Source organism: Lycium barbarum, chromosome 1 (genome assembly GCF_019175385.1).
Source record: "Lycium barbarum isolate Lr01 chromosome 1, ASM1917538v2, whole genome shotgun sequence".
NCBI lineage: Eukaryota > Viridiplantae > Streptophyta > Magnoliopsida > Solanales > Solanaceae > Lycium > Lycium barbarum.
Window position 1 is genome coordinate 51,374,654 of NC_083337.1, and position 15,005 is coordinate 51,389,658.

Here is a 15,005-nt window from a genome sequence, read left to right on the forward strand (position 1 = left end):
TGCAGTCAGGCACCGGGTGCCGTGTTACGTCCAGGCCTAGGTTCGGGGCGTGACAATTTAATCCCTCAGTTTCACCCCTTCTTTGGTTGCTGACTCTTTAAAAACTCAAAAAAGAAACATGTTGGTGTGTTTGGTATTTGTGTTGTTATCCCTCCTCTTTATGTTGGGTCACCTATTCACTGTCCATTCTTTTTAGTCAATGTTTGTCTTTTCCTTCTTTTTCTAAAATCTGGAAATTAAGACCATGAGTGTGTTGATTATGGTTTTAGCCTTGTTTCCTCTCTCCCTCACTGTTTAGTCCTGTACCCTCTTTATTTTTTACCCTTCCATCATTGTTGTTGTTTGCTTGGATATTTTGAAGTTTGCCATATTCCCCTTGATTGTGATGTTGCTGTTTAGGAATTATTTGGACACTTTTGTGTCTTGCATTATCTATCCTTGTATTATTTGGATCCCTTTGGACCTTGTTTGTTTCTGTGGCTAGTAGTGATGCCTTTGACTCCTTCTAAGTGTTGTTGGATCATTGAATTGTTTTGTCGGTATACTGAGGTCTTTAAGTCTGTTGGAACCAATTAAAACTTGAGACTAGCAAAAAATGAGATGTCAGGGGATTTCTGTTGCATTATTGATTCTTCTTGAAATGAATAATTGAGAATAAGTATGTATGTTGGGTATATTGGAGTATATACGATAGTCAAACTTACCTTTCTATTAGGTGGATAAAGGGTATACCCGTATTGAGGTTTTTCTCTTTGTCCTAGTAGGTTTGTCAGGGGTATATCGTGTATATCACAGTTTCGTGTTATTTGGGCCTATTACTTGTGTGTGGTTTATCATTACTATTATTTTTGGGCTTATTTCATATTTGGGCTACTTTTGTTATTCTGCCATCATAAGGTATTAAGTGGGTTTGGCCCAAACTTGATGTAATTCATTTTTGCATTGTAATAATTATTATAGCTTTTAACTTTGTACTTAGTTTAATTTGTGCACGTATACTAATGTCATATATGTCCTTTATCTCTATGTTCGTCCAAAACCCGTTGGTGGGCCCCCACGGGGCCCACTAACGTATCTAGATCAAGTTAAACGAATCCGGAGCAAAATGGAGCATACATATGGACTTAGGGACAAACTTGCATAATACCTTCGTTTGGGCTTGGTCGGCCCAAAACCCTTACTATTTACTTTATGCAATTTAAATTCATATTTGTGCCTTTAAATTCAAGATATTGGAACCCTTATATGATTGTCACATAATTTAGAGTTGCCAAGTTGATTTTTTTTAACTAATTCGAACTTGTGTAAAAAATTGGATAAAAACGGACTGAAACTGGTTTTGGACTTAAAACGCTGTATTTGGGAAACTGCTAGACTAAATTGACATTATTGAAACTTTGGGGATTGAGACTGCCTGTGACCGTTCTGGACTGTTTAAAACTTACGGACCGATTGTGGATGTTTGAAACTTGTGAAAATGCGTATAAAACTTGTACAAAAATGGATTAAAATTTGGCAAAGTATAGAATATAATTAGTAGACTAAATAATAACTTAGTATAATCAATTATGGTATATATATATGACAGTATGCCTAAAACTATTTTCACAAAACTACTTTCATAAACTTAAAATGCCTCTTTTTTCAAAAAACCTTTTTGGGTGGACTTACGTGGAGTCCTACCTAAGCTAAGAGCCTTCGGGTATTAGCCTAGGTGTTCAAGTCCGACACCCACGCTCAAATTTGAGCAAAATTGTACTTCGATGATTTCTTAAACAATATAAATTTCTTGCATGTAAATGACACCCTTTTATTGCGGAAATCTAGATTTAAGCAATTTTTGTCAAAAAATGATTTATAATCATAAGGCACTATTAGAACCCGTAGGTAAGCCGCGATTGAGCGGATCCTTAATATCGGGGTGCCTAACACCTTCCCCGGCGAATCACCAGAACCCTTACCCAGACTTTGGTAGATTAGGTTTCTTTTAGCATAGTCGTAAAAATAACTATTTTAAATGAACCCTTTTCGAACTGGTTTTCCAAATTTCCTAAAAATTAGGTGGCGACTCTAAAATATATCCTTTAGAGCACCATTAAGTGGTTGGCGGATTTTTTTTACTTTCCCGGTACGATTCACAACCGTACTTCTCGGGGACACCTCCCTCCTTTTATGAGGTATGTGCGAGCCGATTAAACTTAAAATTCCCAACACCCGCTACACTTAGTTGTTAAATAACTTGGGTGAAAAGAGAAAGTAGAAGATGAGGTCTAAATGTAGCTTTCATGATGTTTGTGAGTAGTAAACTAACTTGAGCCATGATTCTTAGTATGTTATGGATATAATATTGCTATGAAGGGTATTAATGATGACAAGGTAGTGTTGTATAAAATTGTGCAAAGGGTGGATGTGAAGTTGTTGATGTAAGTTGAATATGAGAATGAACTTTGAGACTAAATTGAATATGACTACTTGAGTATGATATTGTGGATGTTATTATGGTTGTTTGGGGGTTGTTTTGCGATATGGTGGAAGTCGATGAAATAGGGGAAATGTTGCCCAATTTTTGTTAGCTCATGAGTTGCTCTAGTTTGAATTCAATAGTGTCTTTAAGACTAAACCATAGTATGAATCCTTTTAAATATAGATTTCTCAAGCCTTGGCGGTGGACGTTAGGTAGTTGAGAAGATAAAGAGGTATGTAAGGCTAACCCTTCTTATGTAAGGCTAACCCTTCTTCTTAAGGCATGTTCCCATTTGTTGTATACCTTCACATGAATTCCATAACGTCTTCCATGATGACTTCATTTCCTAGAATCATTAAAGCTCACAGTTCTTGATATTCTCATGACACTATTGGTCCCATCCTATGATAGTTGATCTTCTAAGGAAAGGTATAATGAAAATGATGATGACGATGATGATGATGATGATGTTGATGATACTTATGTACTCCTACGTATATACATGTATATATCTAAGTATGACTATTAAGAACACCGAGCTTATAAGGCCGGATATGATATCTATCGCGTGCGCACCACTGCAGTTGGGTACGGATAACACTGAGCCTTGGTAGGCCAGGTATGTATAACACTGAACCTTGTTATGGTCGGGTACGTAAGACACCGAACCTCTATATGGTCGGGTATGATACTACTATATGTATAAGTGTATGTAATGGAAGGTTCCTATTAGAAAAAGGGTAAGCGAATATGATGAACGTCGCTAGAGGTATAAATGGCTCTATCACCCCATGACTCTTCTTTCTTATGTTATCCTTCATGCTTCTATTATGTTATTGATTATGCTTTACATACTCAGTACATTATCCGTACTGGCGTCCTTTTGTTTGTGGACGCTGCGTCATGCCCGCAGGTGGACAGGGAGATAGACTTGATCCTTAGGCTGCTTATCCAGAGATTGCTTGGAGGAGCTCCATTTGATCCGGAGTTGCAGCTGTGGGTACTATTCTTTTGTGTATATATGGGCATGGCGGGGCCCTGTCCCGTCTAGATGATGTCACACACTCTTTCTAGACGCTCGTAGACAGTTGTATACAGTTAGAAGTCTCTTAGCCTTGTCGGCTCATATTTTGTATATCATTTTGTTAGCCTCGCCGGCTTGTGTATATGTGTATGGGCATAGTTGTTGACATTGATATAAAAGTATTTTAGCCGTTGGAAATGGTACTATTGAGGCATAGAGTTTGTTAATAAGCCATGTGGCTCATCTAGATATGAATGTGAATGTACGATGAGAGGTGCCTGTGTGGGTTAGCTCCGGGTGCCCGTTATGGCCCTCCGATTGGGTCATGACAAAAGTGGTATCAGAGCGGTTTCGTCCTAGGGTGTGTCTACGAGTCGTGTCCAGTAGAGTCTTGTTTATGGGTGTGCTGTGCGCCACCCTTATAAACAAGAGGTTGCGGGCATTTTAGGAATGAATGACCTTCTTTCTTCATAAGATCGTGCGATAGATCCATGATATAAGGATTTCTTTTCCTTTAACCTTGTGTTATGTATTTCAGAAATGCCTGTAAAGAGGAAAGCTACGGCAGCCTAAAAGGGCAAGACAGTGGCAGAAAAGTGGGCTAAAGGAGTACCGCCAACGAATATAGAGGAAGGTGAGTCCCAGAATGCGGTTCAATCTCAGTCCTCTCACTCGTTGCCTATTTCTGAGGAGCATGAGGGAGTCTCAGCCCCAACTCCAGCACCCCCAGCTCCTCCACCAAAGGTTTCGGGCCAAGAGATGAAAGAGGTCATTCAATTGTTGACTCAGTTAGTCGCCACTCAGGTCCAGCGGCAGGGTATGGGTCATGGTGATAGGGCGGTTAGTGCAAGAGCCCGTGAGTTTATTAGCTTTAATCATCCGGAGTTCTTCGGGTCAAAGCCGGATGAGGACCCTCAAAACTTTATTGATGGAATGTTGAGGACACTTCGGTTAATGCATGCTTCTGACGTTGAATTGGTGGAGTTAGCATCATATAGATTGCGGGATATTGCGGTTCATTGGTATACAGTGTGGTTGTCTTTTAAGGGTGTCAATGCACCTCCCCCGGTATGGCAAGAATTTTTTGATGCTTTCCTTCGACATTACTTGCCCCCCGAGATCCGGCGGGCTAGAGCTGATAAGTTCTTCAATCTTAGGCAAGGAAGTATGAGTGCCTTAGAGTATAGTCTCTACTTCAGTTCTTTGGTTAGGTATGCTCCGGCCATGGTAGCGGATATGGGTTATCGAGTACACCGATTCGTGAGTGGCTTAGGGCCACATTTAATGGATAAGTGCTTGACTGCGTCCCTTCAGGACAATATGGATATTTCTCGCATTCAAGCCCACGCCCAGAATTTAGAGGAAAGCCAACAACCGCAAAGAGGTGAGCGTGAGCTTGACAGAGGTTATAATAAGAGGGCTAGATCTTCGGGTACGACTAGTGAGTTTGGAGGAGGGCAAAGACATCAGTTTTCTAGGAATTTAGGCCATTCTATGACTAGTGGCCTCTACGGTTTACGGGCCAGAGATTTGATAGATCTACTCACTCCAGGCCGAGTCAGAGTTTTAGAGCTTCAGGTTCTCATTACAAAGGCGACTCGGGTTAGGCAAGGCCATCCATGCCACGATGTTCTCAGTGCGGGAAGCTACATTGGGGCCAGTGTCGACTAGGTTTAGATGTTTGCTATACATGCGGTCGGCCAGGCCATATCATGCGTGACTGCCCCTCGATTGGTGGTAGGGGTAGGGTCCAGCCTTCAGGGTTGGCAGCCGGGTCTTCATAATCTATACGCCCTCTGGGGCAAGGTTCACAGGCACCGGTCAACCGTAGTAAAGGTAGAGAAGGAGCTCCCAGTTCTAGTAGTACTCAGCACCGTATTTATGCTTTGGCTGGACGGCAGGATCTTGAGTCCTCCCCTGATGTCGTCACATGTATATTATCGGTATCTTCTCTTGATGTATATGCATTGATAGATCCCGGTTCCAAATTGTCATATGTTACTTCATATATTGCGGGACGATTTAGGGTCAAACCAGAGTCAATCAAACCTTTCGAGGTATCGACACCCGTTGGTGAACCGGTAATAGCTAGTCAAGTATATTAAAATTGTGTAGTTGTGATTTGTGGTCATCGTACTATGGCTGATTTACATGAGTTGAAAATCGTGGACTTTGATGTTATTATGGGCATGGATTGGTTAGCTTCTGGTTATGCTAATGTTGATTGCAGAACAAAAATGGTTCGCTTCCAGTTTCTGGGAGAACCAGTTTTGGAATGGAAAGGAAATACAGCGTCTCCGAGAGGTAGGTTTATTTCCTATCTCGAGGCTAGGAAAATAATTTCTAATGGTTGTATTTATCATTTAGTCAGGTTCAAGATATAGAAGCCGAATCGCCGACTCTTCAATCTGTCCCAGTAGTGAATGAGTTTCCGGATGTATTCCTGGATGAGCTTCCAGGTCTTTCCCCAGAGCGGGAGATTGACTTTGCTATTGATGTGCTATCGGATACTAAACCCATATCTATTCCTCCTTATAGAATGGCTCCCGCAGAGTTGAGAGAGCTGAAGGAGCAATTGAAGGACTTGCTTGAGAAAAGCTTCATAAGGCCTAGTTCATCTCCATGGGGAGCACCCGTGTTGTTTGTGAGAAAGAAAGATGGCTCCTTGCGAATGTGCATTGACTATCGGCAACTGAATAAGGTGACGATCAAGAATAAATATCCGCTCCCAAGGATTGATGATTTATTTGATCAATTGCAGGGTGCCAAATGGTTTTCAAAAATAGATTTGAGATCCGAGTATCATCAGGTGAGAGTTAGGGAGAAAGATATTTCCAAGACGGCCTTCAGAACAAGATATGGTCAATTTGAGTTCCGGTTAATGTCATTTGGGCTAACTAATGCACCGGCAGTATTCATGGATTTGATGAACAATGTGTTCAGGCCTTTCTTAGATTTAATTGTGATTGTGTTCATTGACGATATCCTGGTATATTCTCGGTCCGAGGCAGAACATGTGGATCATTTACGTACTATTCTTAGAGTTCTTCAGACTTAAGAGCTATTTGCAAAATTTTCAAAGTGCGAGTTTTGGTTGAATTCGGTGACCTTTTTGGGGCACATTATTTCAGTCGATGGTATTAGGGTAGATACCCAAAAGATTGAGGCTGTGAAGACTTGGCCAAGGCCTACAACACCTATGGAGGTTCGTAGTTTTCTGGGCTTAGCAGGTTACTACAGAATATTTGTAGAGGTATTTTCTTCTATTTCTGCAGCATTGATAAAGCTAACTCAGAAATCAGCAAAATTTCAATGGACGGATGCTTGTGAACGTAGTTTTTAAGAGTTAAAGAATAGATTAACTTCTGCCCTGGTCTTGACACTTCCACAGGGATCGGAAGGCTATGTTGTCTATTGTGACGCTTCAAGCGTTGGATTAGGGTGTGTGTTGATGCAACAAGGTAAGGTGATTGCGTATGCTTCAAGGCAGTTGCGAAAACATGAGAAAAATTATCCAACCCATGATCTTGAGTTAGCTGCGGTGATTCATGCATTGAAGATGTAGAGACACTATTTGTATGGTGTGCATGTGGATATCTATACGGATCACAAGAGCCTTCAGTATATTTTCAAGAAGAAAGAATTGAATTTACGACAATGGCGATGGTTGGAGTTGTTGAAAGATTATGATGTTAACATCCTATATCATCCCGGGAAGGCGAACATTGTGGCTGATGCTCTTAGCCGTAGATCTACGGGAGGTTTATGTGATGTTCAACCAGAGAAAAGAGAGTTATCTTGTGAGCTCCAGCAGTTAACTAGCCTAGGCATCTGGGTAATGGACTCGGGCAATATGGGAGCTACCCTTCAGAACTCAGCAGTCTCATCACTAGTAGTTAAAGTGAAAGAGCGTCAGTATGAGGACCTCATACTAGTTCATTACAGAAATACACTTCCTCAGAAGAAGAAGTCATCTTTTGAGATTTCTGGAGATGGAGTTCTCCGATGTCGAGGCAGATTGTGTGTTCCTAATGTTGCAGGATTACGCCACCAAATATTGAAAGAAGCCCATTGTTCCCGTTATTCTGTTCACCCCGGAGCAACGAAAATGCATCATGATCTTAAATATATATATTGGTGGAATGGAATGAAGAAAGACATAGCAGAATTCGTGGCCCAATATCCTAATTGTCAACAAGTGAAAATTGAGCATCAATAGCCCGGTGGATTGTTGCAAGCAATAGAGATTCCAACTTGGAAATGGGAAGTGATTAATATGGACTTCATTGCAGGCTTACCCCGTTCTCGACGTAAGTATGATTCTATATGGGTAATTGTGGATAGACTTACGAAGTCAGCTCATTTCCTACCGATCAGAACTATATATGTAGCGGAAGATTACACAAAGCTTTATGTCAGAGAAATAGTACGACTCCATGGCGTTCCAGTATCTATTATTTCTGATAGAGGGACACAGTTTACGGCTAATTTCTGAAAATCTTTTCAAGAAGATTTGGAGACTCAGGTGAGTCTTAGCACAGCATTTCATCCACAGACTGATGGACAAGCCGAGCGTACCATCCAGACTCTTGAAGATATGCTACGAGCATGTGTACTGAATTTTGGAGGTAGTTGGGATGATCACTTACCGCTTATTGAATTTGCTTATAACAACAGCTATCATGCTAGCATCAAAATGGGCCCGTATGTGGCTTTATATGGGCGAAAGTGTAGATCTCCAATTGGGTGGTTGGAAGTAGGGGAGACTAAATTAATAGGACCAAACTTGGTCCAACAAGCTATAGAAAAGGTTAAGCTCATACAGGATCGACTATTAACAGCTCAGAGTCGCCAGAAATCTTATGCAGATAATCGTCGACGAGACTTAGAGTTCCAAGTGAAAGATTAGGTATTCTTGAAGGTGTCTCCAATGAAGGTGTCATGAGGTTTGGCAAAAAGGGCAACCGTAGTCCTCGGTACATTGGACCTTATGAGATTGTACGCAATGTAGGCCAAATGGCTTATGAATTAGACCTACCTTCGGATTTGGAGTCAGTCCATCTGGTTTTTCATGTATCGATACTTCGTAAGTGCATTGGATATCCTTCCAAAATTGTACCGGTAGATGATGTTCAAGTCATCGAGCAATTATCCTACGAAGAAGTTCCCATTACCATTCTAGATAGGCAAGTACGGAGACTCCGAACCAAAGATGTAGCTTCAGTTAAAGTCTTATGGAGAAATAATAATAGAGAGGAAATGACCTGGGAAGCAGAAGAAGAGATGAAGTCAGGTACTCACATTTATTTCCACCCCTAGAGGAAACTCAGGTGGAGACACCATCGTTCGCAGGTATGTAATGCTTTCTTGATGCTTTCTTAGTCGTGTGTGGCCATAGTTATTGTTGTTGTTGTAGTCCTATGGGGCGATATATTTTGGGTTGCTGTGACGGGATAGTAGTGTCATATTACAGGGGAAACTCTAGCAAATTTTTTGTAGAATCCCCGAGAGCCTAACGTTCGAGGACGAATGTTCTTAAGAGGGGGGGGGGGGGAGAATGTTACATCTCAGAAGTTTTGAGTTGTTACGTTGTGAATAGAATAACGCCAACTTCAAGTAAGCATGAAGTCCTTACGAGGTTAAAGAAAGTATTAGATAGCTTAAAGTGTGTACCATAGGATTTTGAAGTCATATGAATATGTGAAAATAAGTTCGTTGGAGGAAGTGAGGTGTAAGTCATGTTTGGAAAGGTTTTCGCCATAATTGAGCTAATATTTATTTAGTAATGTCTTGAGGAGGGTCTATGGGACCTCTTGTATGGTTAATGATGTGTTATGTAAGTGTTAATAAGGTTCCATAAGGATTGGAAGTCAAACGAATCAACGAGAACAACTTCGGAAAAGTTGAGTTATACGACCACTTATACGGTCCGTATAACTTTAACAGTCCGTATAAGGGGTTGTATAACCTTTCCAGAGAAGGCTAATCCCTGGTGGGATTATACGGTCACTTATACGGATCGTAATGTTATACAGACCATATAAGTGTCCGTATAACCAAGTCATGTCACTTTTTCCAGATTTTTTCCCCTTTTTATATATATATGACCCAAGCTCATATTTTTCATTTCCCACTTCTCCCAAAGCCTTAAAAGCTCTAGAACCTTCTCTCAAGCATATTCCACTCAAACCCAAGAGAAATCAAAGATCAAATAGCAAGAATCAAGATATCCATGTGTTGGAAGACTTGCTAGGGTTAGTAGACTTCAAGAATTCCTTCGGTATTGAAGCTAGGGTTTTCATACAAGTTGATAACTTGCTCCAAAGCTCATTTTTATGAGGTAAAAGGTTAGTCTTCATGCTTATTTCATGTTATTAAGAATGCTTAGTTGTTAAATAACTTGGGTGAAAGGAGAAAGTAGAAGATGAGGTCTAAATGAAGATTCCATTATGTTTGTGAGTAGTAAACTAACTTGAGCCATGATTCTTAGTATGCTATGGATATAATCTTGCTATGAAGGGTAGTAATGATGACAGAAAGTGTTGCATAAAATTGTGCAAAGGGTGGATGTGAAGTTGTTGATGTAAGTTGAATATGAGAATGAACTTTGACATTAAATTGAATATGACTACTTGAGTATGATATTGTGGATGTTATTATGGTTGTTTGGGGATTTTTGGGGATTGTTTTGCAATATGGTGGAAGTCGATAAAATAGGGGAAATGTTGCCCAATTTTTGTTAGCTCATGAGTTGTTCTAGTTTGAATTCAATAGTGTCTTTAAGACTTAACCATGGTATGAATCCTTTTAAATGTAGATTTCTCAAGCCTTGGCAGTGAACGTTAGGTAGTTGAGAAGACAAAGAGGTATGTAAGGCTAACCCTTCTTCTTAAGGCATGTTCCCATTTGTCGTATACCTTCACATGACTTCCATAACGTCTTCCATGATGACTTCATTTCCTAGAATCATTAAAGCTCACAATTCTTGATATTCTCCTGACACTATTGGTCCCATCCTATGATAGTTGATCTTCTAAGGAAAGGTATAATGAAATGACGATGACGATGATGATGTTGATGATACTTATGTACTCCTATGTATATACATGTATATATCTAAGTATGACTATTAAGAACACCCAGCTTATATGGCCGGGTTTGATATCTATCGCGTGCGCACCACTGCAGTTGGGTACGGATAACACTAAGCCTTGGTAGGGCTAGGTATGTATAACACCGAACCTTGTTATGGTCGAGTACGTAAGACACCGAACCTCTATGGTCGGGTATGATACTGCTATATGTATAAGTGTATGTAATGGAAGATTCCTATTAGAAAAAGGGTAAGTGAATATGATGAACGTCGCTAGAGGTATAAATGGATCTATCACCCCATGACTCTTCTTTCTTATGTTATCCTTCATGCTTTTATTATGTTACTGATTATGCTTTACATACTCAGGACATTATCCGTACTGACGTCCCTTTGTTTGTGGACGCTGCGTCATGCCCGCAGGTGGATAGGGAGATAGACTTGATCCTTAGGCTGCTTATCCAGAGATTGCTTAGAGGAGCTCCATTTGATCCGGAGCTGCAGCTGTGGGTACTATTCTTTTGTGTATATATGGGCATGGCGGGGCCTTGTCCCATCTATATGATGTCACACACTCCTTCTAGAGGCTCGTAGACTGTTGTGTACAGTTAGAAGTCTTTTAGCCTTGTTGGCTTATGTTTTGTATATCATTTTGTTAGTCTCGTCGGCTTGTGTATATATATATATATGGGCATAGTTGTTAACATTGATATAAAAGTGTTTTAGCCGATGAAAATGGTACTATTGAGGCATAGAGTTTGTTAATAGCCATGTGACTCACCTAGATATGAATGTGAATGTACGATGAGAGGTGCCCGGGTGGGTTAGCTCCGAGTGCCTGTCATGGCCCTCTAGTTGGGTCGTGACATTTGTGGTCCCAATGCAAGATCTTATTTACATTCCTAGTGATTATAGTAGGTGCTATTTTGCATTGTAAGAGACTTCATTAACTAGTTAAAGTCATTGGAGAGAGAGTAGAGAATTGTGAAAATTGCTGAAGAAGAGAGAGTTGGGGTAGGGGCTGTTTGGAACAGATCCTTAGGTTTATAATTCATTGTAACGTTAAAACTGGCTTGAGTTTAGTGAAGAGTTTGAGAAATCCTATAAGAGATAGGTCCTGGTTTTTCCTCTCTTGAGCAAGGAGTTTTATAATTGGTGTCGCATTGAGTTGTAAGGGGCTAAGGGCTTCTTAGACCAGGTAGAGTTTTTGAAGAAGTTAGTTACAATTAATGAGAATTGTAGAAGGGGAAGGTACTAAGAGGTTAGTTCATTCGATTATACTGTTGTAACCTTAAAACTGCTTTTGAGTTTTAGTGGAAATTTGGGGAAATCATATTGGAGTAGGCCATAGTTTTCGACTCCCTTGAACAAGGAGTTTTACAGGTAAAATTCTTGTGGTGATCTATTATTCCGCGCTTTAGTTCTTGTTTACTACTGAAGAACCTGGTTTTTTAATGAGTTTGGTGGCAACATGAATTAGGAAGAGTAGTTCTACTTTTGTGTTAGAATCTATATATAATATAAAGCTAGGCATAGACAAGGTGATGTGGCACCTCTCTATGACCTTTATTGGCATTTGTCTTTTTTTCTCTTTTTTTTTCTTCATTTTTTATACATAATATATTAACTAAATGTCTTTAAAAGCCTCATAAAATAAATATTGAACTAAAGCCCCATGTAGTAGTAACTAAGTCATATTTTTAAGACAAACCTTCCAAATAACCGCTTCAGCCCACGTAATAGCACATAGTATGACCTTAATGCTATTGCTAATTAAATCGGTTTGCATTAAACTCCAGACCTTTGGCTTTTCAATTTCTCCAACTTTAGAGGTGGACTAGTGGATGGTATCTTATATAAAGAGTATTAGAGAATGTCAAGCTAATAATTACCAATTTCTCCAACTTTATAGATGCAGAGTGTCTTCAAACCTTTGCCTTTACAATTTCATGCTTGGCAAATCCTCAGAATCATTGAGATGGATCTACACCAGCTTTGCCACCGCGGACACACCTGTGAGAGGGGGGAAGAAGTCAAGAAGATGTAAGTAAGAACTCACTTATGTTACGTCTTTATTTTGATATATTTTGATGGTGACTTACTATTATTTTCAATTTTTTTTCCGCATTTGTCTGAATCGGGTAAGACTGTAATTCAATTTCCTTGAGAAACTAGATTGTGCCAACACGAAACTTAATATATAGCTTTCGCCTTCGATGCTTCCAAGTGAAAATATTTTGTTTCTAAAGAGGACAGTATGTCATGATTTTACTTAAGTGTGTGGTATTTTATTTTTTACACACACGTGTTGTAGAATGCAATACAATTGCTTTTGCAATCAATTCTGGATATAGATTGACAAAATATATCCTTAAGATTTAGATTATTAGCGTAACTCGAGTGAAGATGGAGCATCATCCTGTAGTGATGAGCGTGGGGAAATTTCCTTAAGTGACTTTTAATGAGAAGAGTTTCTTGAGGAAGGCAATGTCTGACTAATTATTTGGTGTTGAACACGTATTGATTGGTTCTATGGGGTGGATGCCCTGGTGCAAGTATTGATGGTGCAATTCAGGGAACATGTAGCTTATTATTTTTGAATGGAAAGACATGTTCCACAAATAGGACATATCTTGACATGATTATCTTGGAGGTTGAAAGATCTAGACATACATATTTAGCTCATATAACAAATCATATTAGCACAACAAATTATATAAATCTCATAGGGTTAGTGGTTAGGTGATTTTTATAAAGCATTTGAAAATAATACCTCTGATAGTTAAACTTAGGCAGTCACTTTTAAGCTTTCTCGTGATTTTGATCTTTGAAAAACATAATTTAACAAAGCTCACAAAAATGCGCTCAATATCGGTTACATAAGTTGTTAAAATATATGTCTGAAAGTTATGGATCAATAAATGATGAGGTTACAAGCACATATGTGATTAATTCTTGGTCGTAGATCATGGATACATAATCCCAAGTATGATGAACAGTTAGTAAATTTCTATGTAAACGATGAAGCAGTAGAACCGCCTTTGAAGTACATTTAAAAGTATTCCTCTTCAAAAGTTTCACCAAATAAATCAAAAACACAAGCAATAAATACAAAGAACAGAGATATAAAAAACGATGAGAGTGATTAAAGGTGTCCAAATGGTAGGAAGAATATTTGAAGAAACTATAAAGAAACATATTTTTGGATTTTCACATCTAATTCCGATCAGACAAGGAGGGAATTGTCTTGTGATTTGAGGGATGTTTCTCCACAATTACGCAAGGGAAGAAGTAGTTAACACGCTTGGAGGAAAAAAGGAAGAAACAAAAGGAAATAAGGAAAAACTGGGAGAAGTTAAGAGTAGAAAATCTGATGTGTTATCATTATCTTTTCTACTCATTATTGTTTCTAATTCCTTCTACTTCATTTTTCATAAAATATATCTTTATTATTATTTTTCTATTTATCGTAATTATTTTAAAGTCAACATTTGATCAAGTTGTGGATGAGACTGGCTGAATTGATGTTGATTTCTGCAAGAACTCTAAGTTCTGTCAAGTTATCTTCGTACGGTCTTACTTATCGATTAATTTTTTGGCAGATTTTTGTAAAAGGAAAAAGATAATGACACATTCAAGGGACCTTATACCAAGTTATTGTATTGTATTTGAGCAATTGAGAGTTGCTCACCTCTTCATTTGTTACTTTCTGGAATGATTTTGTAGAATTGGTTTACTATCATGGTACCGAAAGACGGCAGCAAAACAAACATTATGGGAAGCAAGGGAAAAAGGAATTGATTTAGTAGAGGGTTGATGGACCACTTGTCCACCAACATTTGAATGTCAGTGTTCTTGATATCCTAAAAGACCTCCTTGGTTCTACTGGATATTACGCCTATCCGGTGTAGACATATATGCATGTTACAAACGTTTCATATTAGCTTTATCTTTTTAATCTTTTCTTCCTTTTCACAGTGATTGTTAAATTTCCCCCTTTTATTTGGTGCAAATATTTCATATTGCAATTACTTCATTATCAGCTTCACCCTTTGAGTACAAGGGACAAGGCGTGAATTTTAAAGTTAAATTGTAATCCTGAGGACTCTCTTTGGAATTTTATTGCATAGCTATATGAGGACCATGGCTAAAATAATATTTCTCTCTTTTAAGCTGCTTATTGATGATTGATCAAGTTATGTCTAGGGATAAATAAGGTGTTAATTCTCCTCTTTATGTAATAGCAGACTCAATTGATTATTAAACAGTGTGATTTTGTTTAAAAAATGTTACGACTTTATATATGTATTTTAATTCTTTTCGCGATCGCGCAAAGTGTGGACAAGTACACTAGTTTTAAACAAGCTTGCAACAAAACCTTTAAACCTTTGACCATTTTTATTTCCGATCACCCCACTAAAATT